Raw genomic sequence first — 7,700 nt, 5'->3', positions numbered from 1 at the left:
AACACCTTGTCTACACAAATTTCGAGCACTAAACTCAAAATCATTGGTTGTATACCTATGCTCTGATACCAATTGTTGTGAATAAATAACTGCGGAAACAACGTTATCCACAACAAACGGATCAATCCAACACAAGGATCGATCATTCTCAATAGACAAGACTTCAACACCCTCCAAGCAATATCCCAACACTTTTCAATATCAAATAACAAACATATAAAGTAAAACAATTAATGTAAAAGAAGAACAAACCACAAGACGAGATATATCGTGGTTCAGCAATTTGTCTACTTCCACACTGTGAGTTCCAAGCTTTACTAGATGTCCGGAGTAACAGATTACAAGTCTCTCAATTCACTCACAAAGAATGAACACTCAACTCACATAGAATTGCTCTCTTATAATCTCTCTCTTTCTTGGTTTTGGAAAAGTTAGGTTTCTACAGAAAAAACCTATATTTATACTATTTCAGAAAACTTTCGAAAAAGGGCAAATTCGTGCTGAAATAAGGTGGAACGCGGGTCGCGCCCTCGACCAGACAAAGTGGAGTGCGGGTCGTGCTTAAATCACTGGAGGTCGCCAAAGCATGAGCTCGGGTCGCGCCTTACCTAGGTGTAAATGGAGCTCGGGTCGTGCCCTTCACACCAAAATGAAAAAAAAAAAAAAACATCTTTTTCTCTACAGTCTCCCACCTCCACCATACCACCCTGACCGCCCAAATTATGATTTACCCCATCGACCCCCTTTTCGTTATATCAAAGACCATCATCCTAGTTTTCCAACAACTGATTTTATAGAACAACTAATTAAATGGGAGCCACCTAGGGTTTCACCAGCACCAGCACGTCCGTTATATGATTATCAGTTTAAAGACCATTCCCCTATGTCAGCGAAGTCGTGTTTCTGTTTATACTAGTGTTGGTATTGAGAAACCTATTGGAAATTTCGACGTATAAATACTTAACAATGTATATAAATATGTAACAACGTATATAACGAGTACCCATATTAACAATATTTAAAATATACGGTAACCTATTTTGAAAAAAACAAATACAGTACCCATAATTACTCATAATGTAAAATCCACTAAAACAAATACAGTACCCATAATTACTCATAATGTAAAATCCACTATAGTTTGTGTCAATATTTTTTTCTTAGATTTATTAGACATCGGAAGACATTGCCAAGACCCTGGTTGTCACCAACTTGATTTCCTTGCGATGGGTGTTTCTTGCACATAGATTCCCATCTGATCATGCTTGCAAAGGGTATGAAGGAAAAGAAAAGGCGGTTGTGAACAAGTCTTTGGTTGCTTTTGATGCAAGGAATAGTAAAGATTGTGGTGCTTCTATGGTGGCTTCTAGTAACAAGTCATCTACTAGCAGTATTCCATCTGTTAAAGCTTGTTGAGTTGACAATAAGTGTAACGCAATAACATTGTTTTGTTTCAATTTGTTAAGTTTGTTTGGTTGTAATTATAGATTGTTTTTGTCCACAATGTGTGAATGTAGATCAAAATTTCAATTGGAGTTTTCCGATTCTTAAATATATCCGTCTCTTAAATGGTCGGAGTGGTATATATTCTGGTAACGGAATGTGCTAAAATCTTTGTAAAAAGTTGGATTTTTCAGAAAATCACTTGATTGGCAAGCCTGTTTTAGAAGAGATCAGCATTTCCGATGACTCGGATGTTGGACGGTTCGAAGCCTGTTTTAATTAGGTGAAGCAATACTGTCTGTCTGTAAACACAACAATTTTAGATGCATAGAAGATGTGAAATTTTGGATGAAGAATTCTTTTTTGACGCAGCATATATCATTTTCTTAGATAGTTATAAATTAAAGTTGAAATTTTCACATCTTGACTGTGTAATCTTCAATCTTTGATGAAGGCATTTCTGCCTATGTATATCCCAAAGTCCCAAACACGGGGGTATACTTTGGTCTGGTCGATTGCAAGGGCAGAGTTTTTGTGGTCATTCTAAAGGTAGATTCGAATAACCGTACAGTGATTCAAATATCAAAATATGATCCAAAAAGAAGGCAATGGAGTGATGAAGCGCCGGATATGATTGCACAGTACTCCAACGTAGTACTTTAACATAACCATAATATGTTAGCGAACCAAGATCGCTAGCTAGCCCATCTACCTCGCCTCCGGGCTTCTGCATTGGTAATATAGGTGTGTACCAAACTGGAACTTGTTGAGAAAACACTGCAGTCAGACCCTGTCATTTGCAATCTCCACAAAAGCTTTACCACCAGTACATCAGCTTCACTTGGAGACAGCCAAAGATGGTCAACTTGTACCTGCTCCCAAGATGACTACTTCACTATCTAGCAAAAGATTATCCAGAAAACAAGATCAATTATTGTCTATACTAACAAGAGCCTCGCCTAAGGCGGGGACCTAGCTCTTAGGGTTTTTCAAGAACAATGGGGTGGACTTAAGCGATTTCCTCGTTTAATTTTGTAAGATTATACGCTCATGTTAGGACTGCCCTCTCTATTTTCAATAGGTTGTACCCTCTGCTGAATAAAATTAGAAATTATAAAAAATAAACTACCATAGTGGTTAGAAATGTCAAAAATCAGACAATTGTCAACAACGAGGGATCTTCAAGATTAATGGCCAAAGAAATTATGTATGGGAATTGGACAAGATTGGTTCCAGTGAGCATAATTAGTAATTGTGGACGTTGGACCAACGGGGTAAGCGCAACCGATAATCATGGACAAGTCTCTATAAACTACGTTCACCGGTGGTACTAATACATATATTTTACATTTATACCTATGATTCACCAACGAGGAATGTGCTTAATGAGTAATGACTTGGTAGTCCTGGATTCCAGGGGGGATTCTGATACTTTGCCTTGAAGCTTCAGAAGGTAATGCACATTTCTAACTTTGGGCCTGATCATGATATGACAAATGAAGTGCCAAAAGATGTCTGCAAAATAGACTGACAGAGTAACCGCCATCGACTGTGTCGGGAGAATATGTTACAATAAATGTGTCTCGTGTGTCTAACAGCTCCTATGAACATTGACTGTTACAAAAAGATGTTAAGGCATGAGAAATTCTAACACATCGGTAAAAGTATTTATTTATTTATTTATATTTTTTTGTAAAATAATAATAATAAAAAGAACACTACATCACTATATCACAACAACCTACTGTGTTAAAACACTGGGAGTAGGAAACCGTTTTTCAAAGGTATATTTTCTAGTTAAAACTAGAAGAGAATAGAAGTCTAGAAGAAAGACGCAACAATTTATGAGGATGATACGATATTTAGAAAGTACATTTAATGCGTATAAATTTAGTAGAGTAATACAGCCTAATCAGACTGCTCTCCCCCCACCCACAAGAGCCAGTGATCACAGCCATTACATACGTGATACCACTCGTGCTTAGCCTCCTACAATGTATAAGCTAAAATTAGAAATTACATATAAGAATGAAAATTTAATTCTGGTCCTTAAATGCAATAGAACATATCATAAAAAGACTGATATTTCAAAAATGAGACCGTTGTGCAGATTACAAAGGCCAAAAAAGAAAAGAAAATAAACAAAAAATAGACTGTTGAACCAAAGGTAGCATCCTTTCTTATAGAATTTCAAATTCTATGAGTGTGGCATTCCATAAAAAGTTTACGAAGCAATAAATACCCAAGGACACGGGGTATGCTTTCCCTCTATATATTAGACCAATTATCAACCTAATCATTCATATTATTTGACGCATCTTCACTCTTAGAGAAAAGGATTGTAAGTTTCCTCTGCTTCACTTCTATTTTATTTCTTTAGTTTTTATATCGTACTTACATAGTATGATTCCTACGCTATATACATACAGATAATAATTATATTGGTTCTGTTGTTGTTCTGTTTATCTTCAACTTTTTGTTACAAACAATTTTGACCCATTAACTAACAAGATTCTTCTTTTGTATATTGTGGAGGACTTCCTTCACAGTTAAAGTATTTTTTTTTCGCGGTACTGCTGATACAAGTATGCAACTGTTTGCTAACGAAAAAGAATATTCTTCCAATGAATCGACATCACATTATTTAAACTCCATTGAAAATAAACACGTGTCAGAAATTATAAAAGAAAATACTCAGTTCAATAGTCTTAACGAGCAAAATTCTACCGCGAGCTTAGGAGAGTGTAGTGAAAAGCTAATCAATTGTATTTGAAGATTTTTCGGAGAGACGCATGTCAGATTTTTTTCTATTATTATCAATTATGGAGGAAATTAAGATAAACCAGTCTCATATCTCTCTTTTAGATAGAAAAAAAGGTGATGTTGAAACTCTCCAGTGATGAGTGATCTAATCAAATGGAGAAGGCATGCAAATCTGAAAATAAATACTTGGTGTGTAAGGACTAAGAAGTGATGTGTACACATCTTCAGCATGGTACTCGGACAACATGTTTAGTGGTTGTAGGGAGTTGTTCTTCAGTTTCCTATTAGGAGTGGCTTAATTAGCCATAAAGCACACCATATTATTTGGATAGCTATCTTTTTTTTTTTGATTGGTAAGCCTGTTTTTAAATGAGATCAGTAACTCTTTGATGCTGGCGGGGTTCGAGCCCCAGACCTCTGGTATCATCACCCAAAGATTTTACCGACTTTGCTAGTCGACACCTGCTTTTGGATAGCTATCTTCTCTAACTATTTACTCTATTTAATATGGCTAATGCAGTGATAGTTGCATAACAAGAATCAATCTATTTCTGCAGTTTTCAAATTCATCAATGGACGCCAAGGCCAGCAGTTCTCGTTTTCGATCTAAAAATGTCTACAGAAGAAAAAAAAGAACCCTCATCCCTTCCAACATTGACCAGTGGTCAAAGCTGGACAATGCAGTTATAGAGTTCATATTAGCTCGACTATTTGTAATTGACTTCATTCGCTGCCAACTTGTATGCAAGAGATGGGATTCAATTATACACTCCCCCACTTTTCAAAACACCTCTCACCAGGTCGTTCATCGTCTACCATGGTTCTTCATGGTGAACACTGATTGCTATGCCGACATAGTCTATGATGTTGAACAAAGTATTTGGTGTGAACGTCCTTTCGCTATCCTAAGGGATAATGAAGTACTGGTTTCCTCCAATGGTCTTATGTGCATTACCACAAAAGAAAACAATCTAATTGTCTGCAATCCATTAACAGGGTCACAACGATCAATATCAGAAAATTTTGAGATAAACGATGACATTGAGGCAATCACTTTGCATGCCTCACGATCATCGTATAAAGTTTTTGTTGTTGGGAGGAGAAGATCTCAACTTGTTGTGAAGGTATACTCATCAGAAGATACAACTTGGACTACAATACCATTGGAGGAGGAACTACTGTATCCGGATAATCAGAACAGTATGATTAACGAAGACGAAGGACTGGCTTATGAAGGAGAAGGACTGGCTGATGAAGGAGCATTGGGAAATGTTGTAGCAGAAATTGAAGAAGAATTTGTTGATTACTACACATCTTTTAAACGGTGTGGATTGAGCACAACCGATAGTTGTGGGAACACCATGGTGCACTACATTCACCCCGTGTATGGATTAGTCAGTTGCGATATGCAGCAATTCACGGCGTATACATATCCACTCCTCCCTAATCACGGTGAGACACATGAAACTCCTTATCACTTGGTTGAATGTAGGGGACGTATCCTAGTTCTGGTTCATGTGGAAGATTCAGAAGGTAAGTGCCGGCTTCGATTTTCAGGGTTTGACGACCGTACAAAGATGTGGAGAAAAGCAAGCACGGTATATCCCCTATCTGCAGAATACTCTGTTGTAGACATTACTATTCAATGTGCTGGGTTCGAAGACTATGTGATGGTATGTGTATCCTCAAACTTAAATGGTGTTAGTGAAGTTTTAATGTACAGGTACCTTGAAGATACCTGGACAGAGATGCCCCCATATTTCTACAAAGGAATTTGTGAAACTTTTGTGTCGTCCTTTGCTATCATGCCCGACATCGAAGCTAAGGTCTAAAGGCAGGAGGAGGCTGGTGAACTAGTTGTTTGGTAAACTCAAACAATATGGTAAAGACTATTAGACTAATAGTCTGATTAGTTCGAAAATAAAGGTATTAGTTCAAATGTAACATTGTTTCGGTTTCTAATAAAAGGGATATATAAGATTTTGCTTGCGATCAAAAAATAAAATCAACAACAACAATAGTATGTACACTAGTAACATAAACCAAGATTCACACAGCAATGGAAAATATCCAATCCAATACTAACCTTCAATAATCTGCTCTACTACTAGTTTCCACCAAGCCATCTTTTGAGTTCAGTTTAGATTTCGGCCTGTGAACCGCACTACTACTGAAACCCAAGCGGGTAACTAAACCAACCCGACCCAAATGTAAAGCCGAACTATACATACTATCAGGCCTCGTCTCAAATTTACATTTTCCTCTCCAAAAGTCAACGCGAAACTATTTTCGTCTCGGAATAAGCAGTATAATCATGTGCTTGTTGCAACAGATGTAGCAGGACGTGGGATTGATATACTTGATGTCGCCCGTGTTATAAAACTATGATATGCCTGGGAGTATTGACAACTATACTCATCGTATTGGAAGAACAGGTCGTGCTGCTGGTAAGACTGGAGTGGCAACTATTTTTTGTTGGGTTAACACCGATACCAATCGATCCCCACTACACACATATAATTACAAATTCTACTCTAGACAAATTCTAAATATTAACTACAATCTGGCTAACATGTCCAACTCTTTAAACAACTATTAACAACATATCTTATATATAATGGGAAACTTGCCCCGTTTATTAGTCCCCGTATTCTCCATTTTACACCAAACTTTTTATATATAATGGGAAAACTTGCCCCGTTTATTAGTCCCCGTATTCTCCATTTTACACCAAACTTTTTATTCAGAGAGCTTTAAAAGAAAGGGTATATTGGTCATTATTTCACAACCGTTTAATTGAAACAGTGCGCCTCTTATAACAACTCTAAAACTCAATCTCTGTCAATTTCTTCATAATAATTAATAAAACTCTACGAAAATTCATGGAAAGTCTTCGGTTGCTATGGTTATCCAAATTAAAACTTCAAGTTTCATTGCGCACACTTTAGGGTTATCATAACCACAAGAACCCCAATTGGAGAGAGAAAAATAAAAGGTTCGTCTTCTCCATTCTTGACCCTGAATGATTTATTGTAAATGCATAGATATTTAATTTAGTTTACTTATAATGCCAAAACCTGATTTCCTCAATAATCATATTTTCTTTCAATCTGTTGTCTGAGACTTTTGTATGGTGTTTTTTTGTTGTTGCGGTTTTGAATGTTTATTTATGTTTTGACTTTCTCCTCAACAATTTTTTGTCCCCACGACGTAAAGGTATGGTCTTCTGCCTCTTTTACAACTTTCTGCCTTAATGGCTTCACAGTTATGTCAAATACTCTTAGTGGGTGTTTGGTTCTCATTTTTTCAAAAAAGTATTTTTTCTTAAAAAACACTTTTATGAAAAAGTATTTATTCTAAAAACAGTTTTTCAATAAACATGTTTGGTTGTGACTTTTCTTAAAAGCTATTTTATCAAATCAGATTTCACACTATGTTTCTCGATATATTTTGGCATATCATTGGCATAAATCATCACTAAAGTCTAAAACATC

General features: G+C 36.5%; 1 long non-coding RNA gene across 2 annotated transcripts; it reads right to left on the bottom strand.

The window, feature by feature from the left end:
• Positions 1–1,819: 1,819 nt before the first annotated feature.
• On the bottom strand, positions 1,820–6,669 carry LOC147523167 (uncharacterized). Of its 2 annotated transcripts, XR_015215936.1 has the most exons (4): positions 6,293–6,661; positions 3,317–3,432; positions 2,800–3,057; positions 1,820–2,342 (listed from the first exon to the last, which is right to left on the bottom strand). It is a non-coding gene; the product is annotated as an uncharacterized LOC147523167 (long non-coding RNA). The 2 variants fall into 2 exon arrangements; XR_015215937.1 differs by lacking the exon at positions 3,317–3,432 and having other exon boundaries at positions 6,293–6,669.
• Positions 6,670–7,700: the final 1,031 nt, after the last annotated feature.

Source organism: Coptis chinensis, chromosome 1, assembly GCF_015680905.1.
Source record: "Coptis chinensis isolate HL-2020 chromosome 1, ASM1568090v1, whole genome shotgun sequence".
Classification (NCBI taxonomy): domain Eukaryota; kingdom Viridiplantae; phylum Streptophyta; class Magnoliopsida; order Ranunculales; family Ranunculaceae; genus Coptis; species Coptis chinensis.
Note: the sequence above shows the minus strand (reverse complement) of the source record. Positions and strands in the feature narration are given on the sequence as shown.